This window comes from Palaemon carinicauda, chromosome 36 (genome assembly GCF_036898095.1).
Source record: "Palaemon carinicauda isolate YSFRI2023 chromosome 36, ASM3689809v2, whole genome shotgun sequence".
Classification (NCBI taxonomy): domain Eukaryota; kingdom Metazoa; phylum Arthropoda; class Malacostraca; order Decapoda; family Palaemonidae; genus Palaemon; species Palaemon carinicauda.
Genome location: NC_090760.1, coordinates 72,653,745 through 72,663,744, shown reverse-complemented (window position 1 = coordinate 72,663,744; position 10,000 = coordinate 72,653,745).

The window sequence follows — 10,000 nt, the reverse complement described above, 5'->3', positions numbered from 1 at the left end:
AGAAGAGGATAACCCAAAACTTTAAGCATAAGTATGATAGTAAACAGGGCTTGTTTGTCTGAAAGAAAAACATTAGATGCCACTTTTAAGATACCGAGGTATCAAAGTCATAAAAGCCTGTATTACAAATCAATGACATTAGCGTTAGAAACGCTCGGCACACATGTCTGCACTTATGCTAGGTTCACCTTCGGAAATGGAACAGTCTGGATGGGCAACACAGTGCCCTCACTTAGTTTGTAGTACAGTATGTAACTACACACTCACCCTGGAATTAATCGTCCCAATTAAGACCACTGTTCCTCGCAGAGTTAAACAGTAGGGTTAACACCGCGACCCACTGCTACCACAGATCTCTTTTAGTTCCTCTACTTGCTTCGCATAGTGGCGAAAGAACACTCTGGAAGACTTCCAGCCAGTGTATGAATGGAGATGTTCAAAATCCATGCAATTAAAGAAATTTAAGAATGAGGCAACTTTCCTCGGATCGTGACCTGCGGGTGTATTGTCAGGATCCGCTCTGCGAATAAAATATGTGATTTTCGCTCTGAGTTGATTCAGAGATAAATTTGAGCCTGATGTTTCTCCCCTGAATAGTTGTCCACCCTTGAAGTCTGAAGTTCTATGAAGATAGACCTTTAGGCATTCTACTGGACATAGAGATGCATCTTCTTTCAGAGGGCAGATTCTCCAGGGACCCCACCTGTTGGTGGGTAACTCATTCTTGGCGAGAAACGTAGGATCCGGAAACAGGTTCAGTTCTTCCCCATCCAGGAACTGAACACGACCTGCCTCTCTCGAGAGGCTACAATCTTACTAACCCTGGCCCCGGACGCGAGTGCAAATTAGGAAAATAACTTTTTGTGTCAAATCCTTTAACGCACATTCTTCATTGCTCAACAGAGAAGCAAAATGAAGAACTTGTCTAAAGACCATGAAATGGGCTTTGGAGGTGCTGAAGGTCTGAGCCTAGCACAGGCTTTCGGGACTTTATTAAAGATCTCGTTACCTAGGTCGACCTGGAAGGCATATAGAATGGGTCTTGTCAAAGCAGACTTACACGCTGAAATCGTGTTCGCTGCCAACCCTTGACCATGGAGGTGGGGAAAAAAGATAAGCAGAAGTCTGTCAAGATCTCCTGCGGAATCTTCGCCTTGACAAGAGGCCACCCATTTTCTCCAAGATGACTCATATTGCCTTCTAGTAGATTTGCATTTATATTCCTCAATGAAGTCTATACTGGCTTTCGAAATCCCGAAACGCTTTCTCACCGCTAGGGAGAGAAAATCATGAACTGCAGGGTCCGGGTTTTCTGTAATGAAGCGCAGACAGTTGACTTCTGGACTCGCTGGGTCAGAACTGGATCTGGTAGTGGTACAAACTTCAGCTACAGTTCCAATGCCAGGAGGAACCACACGCTGTTCGGCCACTTGTGGGCCACTATTGCCGCTACCCTTTGAAGGATCTCAGTTTGTTGAGGACCCTCAACAGAAGGTTGTGAGGAGGGAACAGATAAATCTTGGACCATCTGTTCCAGTCGAGGGACATCGCGTCCACTGCTTCCGCTAAGGGGTCCTCGTACGGGGCACGTACAGGGGCAACTTCTTGTTGTCTTTCGTCGCAAAGAGGTCTATCTGCAGTTCTGGGACTGATTCAGAATGAAGGAGAATGATCCTGCGTCTAAGGACCATTCTGACTCTATCGGTGTGAACCTGGATAGAGCGTCCGCTGTCACATTGCGGACTCCTTGAAGGTGAACTGCCGACAGGTACCACTTCTTCTTTTCCGCCAATCGGAAGACGGCCAACATCACCTGGTTGAGAGGTGGTGACCTCGATCCTTGTCGATTCAAGTATCTTACAACTACCTCGCTGTCTATTACCACTTTATGTGGAACGAATGACGCGGGGAGACTTTCTTTAAGGTAAGGAGCACTGCCCTAGCTTCTAGAAAGTTTTATGAGAAAGGTCTTGAATAGCCTGGACCAAGTCCCCTGGACTTTTTTCCGATGAGAGTGACCTCCCCATCCCTCCTTTGAGGCGTCTGAGTGAATCGTCACCGACGGGGGAGGTGGCTGAAGAAGAACCTGACTTCTTTAGATGTCTGGCTTGGGACCAAGGCCTGAGAAGAGTACTTAGCCGAAGCGGCTGGTCTTCTCAGATCTCTTCACGCGTTTGATGCATAACTTCTCCAAACTCCGATTGCATCCTTTAGCTGTGCTCTTAGCACTGGGTCTGTCACCGAAGCAAACTGGAGAGAGCGCAGTACTCTCTCCTGCTCGTGTCTTGATATCCTTTCGGAATCTTGAAGTCTCTTGACAGAACCCGCTATCTCCTTCCTTTTCTTCGCTGGGGTGGAGAAACGGTGTGACAAAAGGTCCCAGTGGATCTTAGCCACTGGAACTTTTGAGATGGAGAAAGTCGAGACTTTTTCTGTTGATCTTGAAGCCTAGGTACTCTAGGAACTGGATCACTGACTGGATGCTTGCAAGCATTCTGTCTCGGATGCTGCCCACACCAACCAGTCGTCCAGGTAGGCTACTACCTGAATTCCCTTTAGGCGAAATTGTTTGAGAGCTACGCTCGCAAGCTTCGTAAAAATCCTTGGGGCTATGTTTAGCCCGAATGGCATGGCTCCGAAGGCGTATAGTCTTCGCTGTAGCCTGAACCCTAGGTAGGGGGAGAGTCGATGGCTAATTGGAATGTGCCAGTAGGCATCTGACAAGTCTATAGAGACGGAATATGCCCTCTTGGGCAGTAAGGTCCTTATGTGTTGCAGTGTTAGCATTTTGAATTTGCAATTCACTATGAACTTGTTAAGTGGCGACAAGTCCAGAATGACTCTGAGCTTTTCCGAGTCTTTCTTGGGAACACAAAACAGCCTCCCTTAGAAATTGATGGGCTTCACCCTTTTTCTCCAACCGTTCTTGAACGTACTCCTCCATAACGGGGGTGGAGTGTTGGAAAAACCGAAGGTACGGGGGTGGAGTGCTGTACCAGCTCCCGCCCAATCCATTCTTGAGTAGGCTGTGGGCCCAGGGATCGAAGGTCCACCGATCCCGAAATTTCAGAAGTCTCCCTCCTACCGGTATCACCTCACTTGGACTGCCGTCCTGAGGTCTTGCCTTCCTGACCACGACCACCCCTGAATCCCCTTCCCCTTGAGGGGCGTCTAGACGAGCCTCTGGCTGCTCCTCTAGGCTTTGCTCGGAAGGAAGTAGACTGCCCTTCGAACGCTGGGGTGAATGCCGTGGACTGTGTCGACACGGCCTGGGGTACCCACTGAAAGGTGGTCGGGGTTTGTGCCACGATCTGGGGCACTGGGGCAATGGCAATTGCAGTTGCTGTTGCTGTCTAAGAGGCTTGGCTGGCCGAGACGGTAGCCTAGTCCTCATAGTCTTCCTCTTTGGTTGAGGACCCTCATCCGGGGAAGACTTTCTTTTGATAGCCAGGTCCCACTTCTGGAGAAGGTTTCTATTCTCCAAGGTGGCTTTATAAAAAACTTCTTTGACCAAGTCGGTAGGGAAAAAGGTCTTTTCCCCAAATGTTGGAGGAGATTAGTTTCTTTAGCTCGTGCCTCACTGTAGCCGAGGTAAACACGAACTCCCTACAAGCTCTCCTTGCCTTGACGAAGCCATAAAGGTCCTTCGTCACTGTGGCCAGATGAGGCTTGGCCACTACCATGAACATTTCATGGACCTTGGGGTCACTTGCCATCGTCTCGAGAGTAGTCTGAAGAGACATTGAGGCAGTCAGTCTTTCTTTTGTATCGAACTCACTTCGCAAAAGAAAGTCAGACAGCTTAGGGAGGTCCTTGCCGAACTGACGTCCGGCAATATCAGCCTCCAACTTTCCCACTTAGAACGTAAGATGGACGTCCTTCCAATCTTTGTGGTCCATAGGCAGGGCCAGCGACAAGGGTTTACACTCCTCTAGGGAGGGGCAAGACTTGCCGGCCTCGATTGCTTTTAGTACAGCCAGAAACCCTTTCTGTAAAAGGGGGAAGGCTCTAGTAGGCGAGGACACAAAGGAAGGGAGCTTCCTATTCAATGCAGCTACCTTTGAGTTAGAGAAGCCCCTCTCTTTCATCGAAGATGAAAGTAGAGCTTGAGCCTTAGCATGGTCATCACTATGACCTCCTTCGGCTCTGCCTCCTCCTTTGAAGCTGGTTCCTTCCTCAGCCGGACATAACAGTCCGGATATGGTGCCTTGCTGGGCCAGAATTCCACCCTCCAGGGGAACTGAGCCCAGCATATCCGAGATGACGATCTTTCCAGTCGTCATCGACATGTGCTCAGCATACCTCCATGGGTTAGCATCCGAGCACAAAGGAAGGTCTTTCACATTGAGCTTTTCTGGGGCCCATGTGATTCTGCAAGGCACTGCATTCGCAGTTCCATTGCAGCCGCCTTCTCCTGATTCTCCTTCTGCATTTGTTGGATCATTCCAACAATAGAAGAGAGGGCCTGTCCCAGCTCTACTGGGAGACCGGCCGATGTAGAGGGGCTTGAACTTCATCCTGGGCTTCTGCAAGGAGGTCTTCCTCCTGACACCCGTCCACATCAGATATCCTGTCATTTAGCTGGATGTCTTGCATCGCGACCGCGACTTCAGCATCCACCTGGATCTGAACTTAGGGGATCTCCTCTTGAGGCTGGGGAATCACTGCATCAGCTGATGCCTTAGGGAAAAGATACGCCCTCATCTTCTCACTTGGAAGATAAGGGCCAGAAGTGTACTTTTGGAAGCCCCTTACCCAGGTACGAAGCTTCTTCCTAGCTATTTAAATGTCTCATTAATCAGGTTAGTGCACACAGTACATACCTGAGGGTCCCAATACCGGAGATCATCCTTGGAGACAGCGTATGCTGCGTGTCTCCTACAAAACTCATGTCCGCAGAGGTTCTTGCTGCTGACATTGCAGAAAGCACTTCCCCACTTCGGAGTGTCCTTCTGTAAAGAGAAGAAATTTCCATGAGTATCAAGTGAACTATGTATCACTGGATATGCATAGTATAGCATAACAATTCAGAAATTAAAGACACACACTTGTGTTTCCCTCACAACCCATTGCTGCAGCCTTCCAGATAATAAAATCAAAATGGTTTATCTCTACTAGAGTAACCAATGCAAAGTTTCCAGAGGAAACAGGTGGAGCTCACACCTAGGCAATGATTTTAAAATCCGGGATAATAGACAGGGAAGAACTCTGCTTCTTGTCTGAAGGCAACAGCAAAGGGCCGTGCAAGAAAACACAATAGTGTTAGAAGATACAGTGCTGTACCTAAACTTTTACTATAGTTTTCTTCTTACTGTATATGCTATACAGAAGAATACTAGTACAGTATAGGAGGATGTGTGCCGGCCTGCCTTTGCCGGCCGGCACACACCACAATTAGCTTTAAAGTATACTACTTAACAGCTATAGGGCGGCAGCCCTCTGGTTCAAATGCCTGTGCCGGCGGCAGCAGCTGCCGGCCAGCAACAGCCAGTGTTGGCCGGCAATGATTGCCGGCCAGCAACTACACAAGGTAGTACCCAGCTGCCGGCCACACTCTTGGTGGCCGGCAGACAAGGACTGACATAAGCCGGCCGGCAAAGGTACAAGACCGATGCCAGCCGGCAGCAAAAGAACCAGAAGACTACACCTGCCCGGCTGCCGGCCTCATAGGCCGGCAGCCGGGACAGGTACAGCACTAGAAGAAAATAGAATGGATGCCGGGATAAGAGTGTACACAACCCCCCAAGCCCGGCAACCGAAAGAGTGCATATAAGGAAGGGGAGAAACTTAATTCAGGCTTCCTTGACCAATGCCGTCCGGCTCTGCCGGCAGGCATGGATGAGGGACCAAGAGAGGTCCGGGCAGCACTCGAAAACATAAGACCCTTGCCGTCCAGCATCTCTGCCGGCCGGCAATGGGCTTAGTCAATTCCATATCCCAACCTATACTAGGTCCAGAAGTAGAATGACATACAGTACAGTAATACCCCTGCCGGCCAGCTCTGCCGGCCGGCAAGGTACAGTACAGTAATGGCTAGGCCATTACGGAGATAGAGGGGGAAGGGACAAGAGGGTCCTGCCAACCTTGCTTTAGTGACAGATCACCCGCAGCCAAGAACTTTGTCTTAGCCTAAGGGAGATCTAAGGGAAAGGGCCAGCGCAGTAGTATAATACCTGCCAGCTTCCAGAGCACCAAAGCAAGGAAGGCGTTGCTACTCCCAAGGGAAGATTTATCCTCCCCGAGAACAGCAACAGGACTTAGTCTGGTCGATCACACAAGAAGGAATCATAACTACAGAAACCTTCGATAGTGACCTAAGGGAGCTAAGCTCCCTTTGTAAGTGTTAGGTCAGCGAGGGAGACTCTGCCCCAAGCCAAACAACACGGACTCAGACTAAAAACTCTGTTGTTCTGTCCCTCTTTGAACCAGACTCTGCTGGAACAGGAAGGTACAGTAACACCCTAGTATAGTTTTATCGAAAATAAATTCGGAAAAAACCACTTAGGGATAAGCCCAAGGCTTAAACAGAGGGAAAGGGATTGCATACCTTCTCCGAAGAAAAGAAAGCAACCGGGGAGTATAATAAAGTATACTAAGGCTCCATAAGCAATTAGCCTAGGCACCAAGAGAATCGATTACCTAATTCACCGAAACTCTCACGTATACAATCTTGGAAATATTCCACACAGTCTAAAATGCATAAAATATAGCCTAAAGCTTCAATAAAATTTTAATTACACTCGGAAAAACCAAAATCATGCATTAAGTACTAGGACCAAACGACTAGGCTACATGGCCTAGCGTAGGCCAGAATGGCGAATACTTCGCCAAATAATACTAAGCACGAAAGGAAATCCTATGTAAAGCTAAATAGCTAAAATTTATTAAGCAAAACAACCAGGAATGTCACTCTGACTAACTAATTTATACCTAGCGAGTGACAGTGTCCAGGACACCTCTGGTAGGCTACGGCTCTTGTATCAAAGATTAATCCTATTAATCACTCAAAATTTTACCAAGAGCCTACATTTATACATAACAGACACTATACTCAACTTATCCGAGGCCAACGAAGACGAAGAAGCCATGAAAAGCTGAATAAATCCAAGATTTGCGAGAAAAACAGGAAAAAACACCGAGTTGTTAAGCTACGCAAAAAGGAATGCAGATGGCGCCAGGATTGGCGCCAGGCACGCATACGAATCGGGGGATAGGGAAGCCTTGGGAGCGGCTCCCCTTTTTCTTTCCCGAATTCGTATCTCGTCAATCTCCCTCCTACGAGACGAATCTCTGTTCAGGTCGTAGATTGCCATGTGACGTGTCTAGAATACGTCCTCTGATATGTCGCGATATCCCTTTCACGAGGGATACTCGCTCCAGGAGTTAGAATTCTGGTACCTTAAGGTAAATTCTCTGGGAATATCGCCGTAGTTGTAATATACCCTAGGAAGCTACCCTATAGGAACTTCCATCAGGACGACATGGCTTGAGCCCAAAAATAATAATAATAATAATAATAATAATAATAATAATAACAATTATAATAACAATTATAATAATAATAATAATAATAATAATAATAATAATAATAATTATCCTTGACTTTCATAACCTGTCATGTAAGAGGCAGTCAGTGAATATTATTTCTCTGTTTTACCTCTGTTTTTTTTCTTCAAAGCGACTGTGATATACAATAAAGAAAAAAAACTCTCCACCTATTTTTAAATAATTGGAAGCACAGAGGAAACGGGAGAGTTCATATCTATAAGAGTGAATAGCATGAATAGATTTTACACATTGCCATTCTGAGTAACACAGAGAGTGTGACAATATCAGAAACAATTAGAACGGGCACTCGGTAGAGTGCATACCTTCGCCAACGCCACATCACTAGATGTTCAATTAAATTATGCACATTTTGACACTAGTTTTATGCAAATCGGATAAAAATTGACCCCGATATACGAAAAAGACTTTTTTTTACCTTGACCTTGACCCACTTGACCTTTGAACAAATTACTCCCAAATTATAAGATAGGGAATTAAATTAAGCATATTTTGGGACTAGTTTCATACAAATCGGATAAAAATTGACCCCGGTATAGCAAAAAGACTTTTTTTACCGTGACTTTGACCTTTGTCTAAATTACTCCCAAATCATAAGATAGGGAATTGAATTCAGCACATTTTGGGACTGGTTTCATACAAATCGGATAATTAATCACGATATATCAAAAACACGTTTTTTTATCGTGACCTTGACCTTTGACCCAATTACTCCCAAATCATAAGATAAAAATTGAATTAAGCACATTTTGGGACTAATTTTATACAAATCGGATAAAAATTTACCATGATATGTCAAAAACACGGTTTTTACCGTGACCTGGACCTTTGACCCAATTACTCCCAAATCACAAGATAGGGAATTGAATTAAGCATATTTTGGGACTAGTTTCATACAAATCTGATAAAAATAACCCCCGATAAATAAAAAAGACGGCTTTTACCGTGACATTGACCTTTGACCCAATTCACAACATAGGGAATTGAATTAAGCACAGTTTTAGCACTGGATTTATACAAATCAGATAAAAATTTACCTCGATATAGCAAAAAGACGATTTTTATCGTGACCTTGACCTTTGTCCAAATTACTCCCAAATCATAAGATAAGGAATTGAATTATCACCATTTTGGCACTGGACTTATACAAATCAGATAAAATTTATCGATATAGCAAAAAGAAATTTTTTACCTGACCTTGACCCAATTACTCCCTAATCACAAGATAGGCAATTTAATTATCACCATTTTGGCACTATTTTTTTTATAGAAATCGGATAATAATTCATCACGATATAGGAAAAAGAGTTTTTAACATTTATCTTAACTTGACTTCGACCTTCAACCCATTACTCTCAAAATCTAAGCAAATTGTCCCTGAATCATGGCCAATCTACCCACCAAATTGCAAGGGATTCAGTCAAATAGTTATGGAGTTATGTGAATCACATGCAAACATAAACAAATACACGCCTATCAAAATACAACCTTCTGAAGAAGATAAATAAAGAACATTGTGTACAAACAACAAAATAAATACGAGTAATCTTAAGAAATTACATATAATATTGTAACATCTGCATGATATACTATAGTCAATTTCTTTTAGCGATGCAGATTTGCACTGACTCGCAGCGGTGCCCTTTTAGCTCGGAAAAGTTTCCAGATGGCTGATTGGTTGGACGAGATAATTCTAACCAATCAGCGATCAGGAAACTTTTCCGAGTTAAAAGGGCACCGGGGCGAGTCGGTGCAAATCTGCCTCGATAAAAGAAATGGACTATAATACTATGAAGCAATGTATGTATACAATATATACAAGAAAGTATAGAACATTATGTACAAACAAAATAAATAGGAATAATAAGGAATTACATATATGCATTTTAGCGTGTGCATGATATACTAATACTAAGCTATGTATGTATGGCAATATATGATTGTGAAAGTATAAATTCGTTAATACAGGTAGATATCAAAGGGCTTACCTGTATTTCTCCTAATCGGATCAGATATCTGGAACTGTTGTATCAACTCACCTGAAATATGAAAAAAGCAACAAGAAATTAACGGTAAATATAGAAATACAGAAAATATAAAAAGGACGAAACATACGGAAATATAATCAACGAAAAATAAGGGAATAGAAATTGACGAAAAGGAAATGGAAATTAAAAAAAAAAATATGAAAATAAAAATTAAAGAAAAATATAGAAATATAAATCAAAGAAAAATACGGAAATAGACCTTACCAAAAATTAGGGAATAGAAATTAACGAAAAATAAGGAAATACAAAATAGCGAAAACTAAGGAAAAAGAAATTAACGAAAAATAACATAGAAATTAACAAAAATAAGGATATAGAATATACCAAAATATATGAAAAAAATAAAGAAAATAGGAATTAATAAAAATATGGGAATAAAAATGAAA